Raw genomic sequence first — 10,818 nt, 5'->3', positions numbered from 1 at the left:
CGGATTCTCATTTTCCCTCGTGAAACCTCACTCTCCATTGTCATTTAGTCCACCCCTCTGGTCCTTCGTGTTTTCTTGACCTCTCCAATCTTTTCAGGAGGGATGGATTTCTTGAGGCAGTTTATTGCTAAGCCACCAAATAAGAAAGCATTCACAGTATGCTTTGTTAATCTATTCATTGGTTTAGTGTAGGGCTCAGCAAACATTTTCTACAAAGGGCCAGATAGTAAATATTTTTTGGCTTTGAAGGTTGCTCTGTCTCTGTTGCCATGACTCAGCTCTGCCAGCATAGGGAGAAAGCAGCTCTAGGCAGTAAGTAAGTGAGTGGTCGTGGTTGTGTTCCAATAAAACTTTATTTACAAGAAGAATAGGCAGTGAGCTGGATTTGGGTCTCAGCCTGTCATTTGTGATTCCTGGTCTACTGACCCCTTGGTCATCATTGGGTGTGGGGGTAGTGGAACTCTCCTAATAATGGGAAAATGTCATTTTCTGGTGAGTTCTCATTTCCATCCTCATTTAAAATTTTTTTTTTTAATTTTTAAAAATCTTTATTTATTTTTGAGAGAGAGAGGCAGTGTGTGAGCGGGGAAGGAGCAGAGAGAGAGAGACACACACAGAATGCAAAGCAGGCTCCAGGCTCTGAGCTGTCAGCACAGAGCCTGACGCGGGACTCGAACTCACGAACTGTGAGATCATGACCTGAGCCGAAGTGGGACGCTCAACCCACTGAGCCACCCAGGCACCCCTACATCCTCATTTTAAATTTCTAAATGCTCCGTCTTTCTTCTTTCCTCCTGTGGTTCAGGGACCTATATGTTGAAAGAGCAGCTGGCGTGAGGTGAGAAGGTGAATTCTATTTTGGATTATTCTGGTAGTTCAGTAGAAAGCATCACCTAGATTGATGTGTGTATGTGTGGGGTGGGGGTGAGGGTGGGGGCGGGAGCAAAGCACCTACTTGCTGTGAAACAGAATGAGGTAACATTTCTTGTAAAGAAGAGCTGGGCTGCAGGCTTGCTGGGTTCTTGCTTGCTTTCAGCCTCATTTTCTTCTGTTCATGGTCCCTGGAAGCTCCTCAAATGTGGCCCATTCTCTCCAGAATGTGTATCCTGTGAAAAGGCTAAACGATACCTAACACGAGCCAACCTAACACGACCAAGGGCATTTTCTTTTACCAGAGGCTTTCCAAATATTTTCATATTTATTTTCTTCTGATTATAATACCTATATTTGTTTCTTATCAAAATTTGGCAACTACTGGAAAAGTATGTTTGACAAACTACCATTTATTGAGTCTCTTTTATTCAGCGCCGTGCAAGTCATTTTATGTGTGTGTGTGTGTGTGTGCATGCATGTGCATTTATTTACATCTCTCTCTCTCTCTCTCTCTCTCACACACACACACACACACACACCCACACACACACACACGCAATCCTAAAGACTCATGACAAATTGTCGAGGTAGCTAGTTTCAGGGAGAAAAAATTTGAGGCCATTGCCCAAAGTATATTGGAGGTGGAATTCAAACATAGTTGTCTGATTGCAAAACTCCCATTTGAGTTTCCCAGGGTACTACACTACCTTTAAGAAGACAGAAACAATAATCACCTGCAGTCTCCCTCAGGGAAAACCGGGGTTACTTTTTTGCTGTTTTTCCCTCCCCGCCAAGGTTTTCTGTGTTTCCTTCTATTTTTTAAAGCCTGGTTGAAATCATGCTGCAAAGTATAATTTTATTTCCTTGTTGTTTTTCACTCTACACGATTATTTGTCATTTGTTGGTTGGTGACCCTCCCGGGAGCTTGCCCGGTATCGTCTGAGACTGGCCTTTGTATTCCAAGGCCCTGGAGAGACCGAAAAAAGAGGCAGGCAACTCCAGGCTGATAGGTGGCAGTTTTAACCAGCAGAGGGAACTTTTACACATGAGGCGTGTGTTAGGCGAGACAAATGGTAGCAAGACAAATGGATCGTTGCACCTGCCAGCCAAATCTAAAAAGTTTATAAAGAGGCCCTGACTGGGCTCAGTCACGTATACTGTGCCTGTGTTCTCAATATCACATCACGATCTCACGGTTACGTCCTTGGAGCAGACCCTGGGAGCAGGGACGGCAAGCAGAACCCGTATTCCAAGGACAGGGGAGGGGCCGAGGAGCCCCCGAGTTCCCTGGGACCAGCACACGGGTCACCCGGTGGTCACGACTTTTTGATGACCTTCCCCGACCCATTCCCAAACCTCTTTGTGAGTATCCCTTTCATGGTGTATACTATTTTGTTTTTCATTTTGTATATTGCAATTTCTTTCACCAACTCCCCTCTGTCGAACATTTCAGTTATTATTGCTAGACTTTCACTGTTTTAAACAAAGAGGTAATGGACGCCTTTGAGTGTGAAACATGTGAAACTTCAAAACTCTGAAAAGTTTTCAAGAAACCTACAAATACTGTTCTGTAAAAGGGGCAGCTGAGGTCAGTGAGACAGACACTTGCTTTGGGGGCACCCCAAAGTCTTAGTCATTGAGAAAAAAATAGTATTTCGGTGCAACATTTAGAAACGAAATCTAAATGAATGCCCGAAGTCCAAATCCATGATGAACAAAATGGCAACATTTTAAATAAAGGCAGGGTCAGTACGACAGATTTTTCCTTTAGTCTTTGGCTCCAATATGGCTGGGCACATGGTCTGTTACTGCTCCAGTCCTGGCTGAGGTGGCATAATTGGTGTTTGGAAGGAGGTACCTGGAACCAACTTTATTCCTATTATTGTGCTCTCCGGGAAGCTATCTGTTAGGTGTTTTCTCCCGAGAAGGGGTGCAGGGTGGTGGGTATTCGCAAGGGTGCTGGCGAAGGCTGCCTGATTTCAACCCCCAACTGTGCCACTTACGTCACCAGCTTGGCCAGAATACTTCCGCTCTCTGGACCTTGCTCTCCTGATGTTCTCCATGGTGATGATGATGACCCTTCATGCCTTCCATTGCTGGGAGGACTTAGTGAGTTACGAGTGGGCCCCTTCTCACAGCCAGTGCTTAGCTTGTGATAAAGAGTCAAGAAATGCAAGTCCTTCTACAGCCAAGGTGTAAGCCTGTGCCCCCAGGCCGAAGGTAGCCCACAGGTCTGCTTGCTTCCTTCCATGGGGCGTTGTTAGATTAAAACAAGAAATTAGTTGCCAGAATTGTAAAATCACCAGGTCGCACATTAAAAAAAAAAAAATCCTACAAAAATCAGAAGATCTGGCAACCTGCTTGGTGGTCACATTTGGCCAGATCTGCCAACCAGCAGATTTCTTTAGATGAAATGAATTCTCCCCAGTTCACCCCAGACCATGGCTGTCAGATTTTGAAAATAAAAATACAGAACACCGGTTACATTTGAGTATCAGATAACTGAATAATTTTTTAGTGTAAGTATATCCCACGCGATATTTGAGACATATTTACACTAAAAAGCTTACTACTTAAAGATTTCTCCTGAAATATTAACAATGCTTCGTTTGTCTGAAATTCAAATGTAGCTGGGCATCCTGTGTTTTATCTGGCAAGCCCTCCCTGCCCCCCACACCAGCTTTACTGGTCTGTCATCCCACTTGACTTCTGTGGTCAGCGGTTCGGACCAGGCATGTCTCTAGGCTATAGAGCTAAAATTCCAGGCAGAGGTAATCTCTGACAAGCTGCGCAGAAGTGTGGTCACTGAAGTGCTTTTTAGCTGTTTAATGAACTTTCTTCAAGCTTGGGGGCCTTCGCTGCCTAGGTGTGGTGGAACAGGTGCAAGGAATAAATAAAATCATCTAACGCTGGCTCAGCACCGCTGGGCGAGTCCCCTGGGCAGGTGCTTATGTGTGTGAGCGAAGTGAGATGAACCCCCAGCACTCGGTGAGCCTTTGTCTTTCTCTCGCCGTCGCTGGAGTGTTTTCAGATAGAGAACCAGGTCTGACAACATCCCTGTGGAAACAGCAGCCATTTTTTTAGGACCAGGACATGAAGGGTGGTGATGTTTTCCTTACACCAGGTTGCGAGACCTTGCCAAGGATCTCTACTTATGTCTCTGTTTGATGGAAGAGAGAGGTAGCTACCTCTAACAGGACTGCTCTGCACACGGACTGAAGATTCTATTCTCTCTCTGGCTTCCAGCAAGGGGAAACATGCAAGCCTGAGCAGGAGAGCAGAGATTAGCTAGAACAGGTGTCTCAACCTTGGCACCATTGGCCTTGGGGTTGGATATTTTTTTGGCATCGGGGGCTGCCCTGAACAATGAAGGGTGTTCAGCAGCATCTCTGACCCTCACCTCCTAGATCCCAGTCCCTCCCACTCCCCACCCACCCCAGTGTGACAACCAAAAACATGTGCCCATATTTCTAAATGTCACCTGGGAGACAGATTCTCACCTAGTAGAGAACCGCTGTACTGGAAATATCACCAAGAGGCTAAATTAGGGCACAGATGCCTCCAAGACCAGGGAGTAACCTCACTGTGAGAGCCAAGTTTAAGGTCATGGGGGTGGGTGGGCACCTAGAGCTGAAGTTCAGCGATGAAGGTTGTTGGCCAAGTTAACGTCTTCTGCGGGCAGAATTTGGGCTAAGAGGATCTAGTCTGTAACAATCCAAATGGACAAATTAGCTTAGTTACTGTTTGGTTTATGGTACTAGTGATTATGTATTTCACCTCTGTGTGTTTACCGCTCCTTGGATACCTCTCTCGTTCTCTCTTCAGCCCTAATCTCTCACCCCCACAAGTGCCCTGTAGACCACTGCTTCTCAGCCAAGGTGACCCCCCACCCCTGGCAACGTTTAGCAACGTCTGGAGACATGTGTGGTTGCCACAACTGAAGCACGCATGATGGGTAGAAGCCAGAGATGCCACTGAACATCCTGCAATGTGCAGCATAGCCCCCCACAACAAAGAATTTTCTGGTCCCCAATGTTCACACTCTGGAGGCAGAGAAACCTGGCCATAGTAGGAGTGAATATATACGCTCGCCTAAACAGTCCAGGAGAGCCTTCCCTACGCAGCCCAGGCACCTGGGGGTTCATGGGACTCGTCTTAAATTCACATCTGGGCATGGGTCAGTATTCAGACTCTATGGAGGGACATTTTCTTTCCTTCCCATGTTGCACTCGTGCCCAGAAATAGCAAGACCAGCAATACTGTGAGGATATAGGTTCTTATGGAACCGTTCCCTTCTTTCTTTGGGGGTTTGGGTACTTTACAGAAGCTCACCTGGGTCTCAGATTCGTACCTGATCCTAATCTCTGATGAACACCATCAGATAAAGAGATTCTCCTAACACATTGAGGACAGACAGTGCAGAAGTTTAACAGGTCTGGTGAGGAGAGAAGACTACCGGCGGCTCGGGGAGAAAAACAGACCAACTCAGTTTCCATACACAGCCTTTTATCACCTCAACATCATTACCAAAACACCATTTCCACTATTTACGTGGTTGCAAAAGGGAACAGCTTTGACCACCCGTGTTTGATCGCGTTCCTGATACACCCCTCCCCCAGCACCTCGTGCCTTCTGTTCCCTTTGAAATATTATTTGGTTTCATCTTTTTTTTTTTTTTTTTTTTCCTGCTGGGACTCTGTGTTTCTCTCTCTCTCTCTCTCTCTCTCTTTGTGCGTGTGTGTGACCACAATTGTAGTTTCAGTAAATAAAACGGCTGCTTGATAACGTGGAACGGCCCGGCGCTTAACTCTGCCCTTGGAGATCCTTTACATCAAACCAGCGATCAAAAAGTGGTGGAGATAAAATTTGTCATCAGGGATTTCCTACAAAAGAATTACAGTGGAGAAATGGCCTGATCGATACTATGGATTTTCACTGCAGGGGCTGGTGGTCCAATTGCTGTGAGACACTCACACAGATAAAAGGGCATGGCCACCACTCTGTCACAGACTGCTGACTCAGCAAAAGCTTGGCAGGTATTTATAGGCCGGAGTGATACAGAATTATCACCTTGCAGTGCCCGGCTCGTGTTCCTTCTGAGATTGCCTTCCTTTATGGGATTGCTAAATGCAGGTGAATGGAAAAATGATGGCTAACAGCTGTCAAAATGCAACAGAATGAAGTACTTAAATCTTTTTTTATCCATTAAAAGGGTAACAACCATACATATATCATGGCACAGACGTTGTAATGATATTTGGGGGCTGGTAAACGAGGGGGTAATAAACAATGCATGTTCTGATCAGAAGAGCAGAGGAAATAGACTTGGGGGTTGGTGGGGGGGGGGGGAAGGCCGGGCTTCCCTGAAGCCTTATAATTACTTTAATGGTTGAACATTATCTAACAGAAGGAAAACAGAATTACATTTGCGTCCTAATCTTTGGGAGACCCGCTTTCCCCTTAGTTGGCATTTCGAAGGCATGGAACTATTCCCTAAAACACTTAACCAGGCTCACTGCGTTCTGAAATTACTGAATTTCGTGTATCCTAGGTTAATTAGAGCATGCGCAAGACCAGTGATTTATTGTTAAGATTCTCCAGGTGTAAGGCCCGGGGTCCGGTGAGAACTTCCCCTTGTGTGTTTCCAACCTCTGTGCTCTGGCTGAATTTCAGATGTGCCGGGGGGCGAAACTTTGGAGGCGGAGGAGCGCGGACGTAGCTTCTCTCCCACGGAGTGTGGTTATTCCCGGAGGAGAAGTCCTATCAGCCGGTCGCCGGAGCTCCGGAGTTCCTTAGCCATTACTTACATAAGGTAGGTAATTGCCCTGATTCCCAGTTAATGTTTCCTCGAGGAACTCCTCTGGAAAAATCTTACTAGCCCCTAAAACATCCATCTTGTATTCGTCTTATTTTTTAGTTAGTGGGAATCAACTTCCAGAAAGATTTGAAATACCTCTTATGGTTCCCCTGTAGAATCATGGCTTGTTTGAAAATATGCTGCATTGTGCCTTATACATCCCTTTCCCTAAAATATTTTACTCAGTTTTCAGTGAACCGTTTTTGGTACGCTTGAACATTGAAAGAAGAATCTTTTCCTCATTCTCAATATTTAAAAAGTATTGCAAGGCAAAAAGGGAAAAAGTATATATATAGGACGTCATCAATGAGCAGGCCTCTTGACAGTAATGAATACTCCATTTCTTGAACACCTGTGGTGAGTTAGGCCTCATGCAGGGTGTTGAAGAAACGCAGTGAATGAAAACAGGCTTTCAAGTTAGGGAGTTTACGGAGAGGAGGACAAGGGAAGATATTTATTGAACAACTACTTTGTGCCAGGCCCCTGGCGTATGTTATAATGAAACAGCAAACAGCTACAAAATGCCAGACGGACTCGTAAGTGTTCTGTCGACTTGTCTGCTCCTCATCACAGCTCTGGGAGGCAGTGTTACTACCACGCCCGCTTCACAGGTGGAGAAACTGAGGCGTCAGAGTGGTTGAGTAATTTGGCCAAGGTCACGTGGCCAGGAAGTGGGGGAGCTGGAATATAACACAGGCTGTCTGACTCAAAGGTTCAGACTCCCAGGGTTCCCGGGTGGCTCAGTTGGCTGGGCATCCGACTTCCGCGGGGGTCATGATCTCACGGCTCGTGAGTTCAAGCTTGCCACCCGGCTCTGTGCTGTCAGGGCAGAGCCTGCTTTGGGGCTTCTTCCTCCCGCCCTCTGCCCCCTGCCCCTTCCTGCTTGCACTCTCTCTCTTAGAAATAAATAAATCTTAAAAAAAAAAAAAAAAAAGTTTCAGAGGCCCTACTGCAGAGCTACCCAGCTTCTCCCTGCCTGGAAACTTTCTCCTTTTATCCTCACGAAGGTCCCACGAAGTAGGCGTTCCTACTGAGTGACTTGAGAAAATCTCACGGGCTCACGAAAAGTGAGCATTTTGCCCGGCCAGCTACTTGCAGAGCTGGGATCTGAACCCAGGCACACCCGCCTTGACATTCCCTGCCGGTTGACTGTGTGTCATTTACAGAGGACCCACCAAGCCAGCAAGGCTCTGCAGCTTGTAACTTCAAAAAACAAGTCAGGGAGTGCAAGCCATAACCTGCAGTCCAGGGAAAAGAATTTAATTTCAGGAAGCATGCCACTGCCTGGAAGGAACATTAACAAGACTTTTGTACCCAGATCGTCCCTGGCCAGCGTCGGGTAGGACTCAAAAATGTAACCGGCACCTTCCGGAACTGTCCGTGGGGAAATCATCTTTGTGCCTGTTTGAACTGCCTTATACTGGTGGAAATCATTGCTACTATCATCACAGGATTGTTGTATGGGAGTTTACTGTCACTGGCAATAAACATAGATGAAGGGGGGGGGGAATAAGAAAACAAAAGGGAAAAATAGAAGCAAAAAATGCACCAGAGTGAAAAAAGTATCCATAAACGCGTTGTTTTTTTGTCTCTCTAGTTGCTCTGATGTGCACAAAGGAAATAGATGGAATAAAATCACATCTCAGGAACACCAACATAAATCCCCCCTTGCTTTGACAAGTACGTAATTTTCTTCAGAGATGCTCTTCACGTCTGGAGAGTTATGAGCCAATTTCATTCCCATCTGACAAATTTACAAAGAAACATTAGAGAAAAGGGATTAGGAAAGCGAGAAATCTTTATAGACTTTTTCCTCGGGCTGTATTTCCCTTCCATCTTTTGGCTCTTCCTTGAGGACCATGCATGAGCGACTCACGCAGGACGGCCCCCATAACTGAGAGCTCAGCTGAGGCACAAAATGAGACATGTGCTTTCAATTAGCAAATGGTATTTACACGATTGGGGGGGTGGGAGGCGGGACGGGGGGGGGCGAGAAGAGCGTTATTGACAAATATTTAGATGAAGTCTCTAAAGTATCGTTCAAAGTGGTATTTGTGAAATTTGACTTTTTTGTGAGAAATGCAGGGAGAGAGAGAGAGAGAGACAGAAGAAGGGAGGGAGGGAAAACTGAGTGGTCTAAGGGGGTTTATACTGGAGATAAGCATTCCAGAATAACAATAAAGGATTGATTATCACAAAGCATACATTTTTTCCCCCCTCCTGGTAGGAACATAGGTTCTAAGAGGAACGTGGAGCTTTTTTGACCTTTAAAAAAAATCTCCATTGCCAATTTCATTATACAGTGTTTAGAGTGACCGGCTGTGTAGTTTGCCCAGAACTGTCCTGGTTTCTGAACTGAAAATCACGGGTCGTGGGAACCCTTGCCTCCCAGGCGAACTACGAGGGTCAGTCGGTCACCCCGTACTTGATGCCGGTGGTTCCCGCCCAAGTTGCATGAGTTTTTGGCCGTTGTTAATTCTCTTCAATACTTGCAACCTTGGATTGTTCACTTTTTGGCTTTATTGACTAGCAGAGTTGCTGCGCGTGCTATGCCGCACACACACTTAAATGCATATCCGTATGTATTTTGGTCAGTTTGAGATTCTAGCAAGAATCTTCGATTAAGGTCACCGTGAGGGCTTAGAATTTTGATGGAAAAATCATACTAGTGCTCAGAAGTTCAGGAAATGTATTCCTTTCCTGGAGTTGAGATTAAACATAATATAATGCAGATGCTGTTGGATGCAGAGCCCAGATGACAAATGTTTTATAACAGGGACTTAGGGAACGGAGTAAAGTAAGAGATACATCGCTTCCAAGGCCTTCGTTGAGAGCCGCAAAGCACTCATAATACTGGATGTATAATTTGGCAGGAGGAAGGTGAGATATTTGTGTGTGTATTGGCATTGTATATTTTTCAGAGGGTCCAATCGGATTTATGGTGGTCTTGTTGATAATTCATTCACCTTACAAGAGAGTGAAATGGAACCTCGTTTGTGTAACTAATTTCAGCTTTCTGTTCCAAAGCGTGCCCACTGCTGCCACTATTCAAGTTGTTTGCATTCTTAAAAAAAAAAAACAACACAAACCTCTATCTTTGGCAACGCTTACTGTTTTTCTTTTTTGAAAGTCACAAGAAAATCTCTATTGTTTACCTTCATGAGAAATGGCGATTTGTATTGATTGGAAGGAGGTGTTCCAAGCCTTCAAAGTGGAAGAGAGACAAACATTTCCTTTGCCTGCAAAAATCCTCAAAGGTCTTGCATTTGGGGGTTCAGTTCAGGATCCCCAACCCACGCGTGGACGTGTAATTTGGATTTGATCTCTCTTGAAACTCTTACAATAAAATGCTCCCTTTGGTCTGACGGCTGGACATGAAAAGTGGTGCTTCTCTGGACGAGGAGTCTTTGTGCCCAGACTCAGAGAGAGAAACAGTGACAAGGGGTGCCCATCGATAGAGAGTCCCAGAATGGAAGAACAGGGATGTCGCGAGGTGTCTGACCTGCCTGACCTCTGGAAAACCTGTCCCGCAGCAGGTGGGGGACATTCCATCCTCATAGAGCTGATGGAACTTGCAGATGGCTCTTCACTTAACAAGGGAGCTGAAGTACAGCGTTGCTGAGAAATGAGATTGATCGTGATGAGAGAAATAAAAATTTAAAATATCCCCTGGTGGGGAAAATTTTTCTTTTTATTTCTGCATTTGAATCTTTTAAATACTGTAACTTTGGGGGGAAAGTTATTGAGACATAAAAGGAATATTTGAACTGCTTCGGAGTTTATGATAACCACAGTATAATACATTATCTTGAAAGCCTTTATAGTATGCAGTTACAAACTTCCAGGAAATCTATTAAAATGCAGCATTAATTAACATAAACTTTTTATAGTGTTACTAATATTCTGCAAACAACTAAGAGTTTAAAAGCCCTTTTTTACAGGCATTTCTTGCTGCCTATACACCATGATCAGAGTGAGTTATAGGGAACACTAACGGAAAGAAAGAAATGAATTTTCGCGGATTGTCCTGAACGGGATATTCACCTTCAGTATCTGCCTTGAATTTGCACAAGTGTAAAGACAAAACT

At 45.1% G+C, this 10,818-nt stretch overlaps 1 long non-coding RNA gene across 1 annotated transcript in view; it reads left to right on the top strand.

Moving 5' to 3' along the window:
* Positions 1–6,549: 6,549 nt before the first annotated feature.
* Positions 6,550–10,818, top strand: part of LOC109272256 (uncharacterized) — a 148,225-nt gene continuing 143,956 nt past the window's right edge. Inside the window, exon 1 of the long non-coding RNA XR_002082357.2 lies at positions 6,550–6,685. This is a non-coding gene — a long non-coding RNA (uncharacterized LOC109272256). The remainder of the gene's footprint in view (positions 6,686–10,818) is intronic.

Source organism: Panthera pardus, unplaced genomic scaffold (genome assembly GCF_024362965.1).
Source record: "Panthera pardus isolate Hobbes unplaced genomic scaffold, ASM2436296v1 HiC_scaffold_25, whole genome shotgun sequence".
In the NCBI taxonomy this organism is placed as follows: domain Eukaryota; kingdom Metazoa; phylum Chordata; class Mammalia; order Carnivora; family Felidae; genus Panthera; species Panthera pardus.
This window is presented reverse-complemented; position numbering and strand designations above follow the sequence as displayed.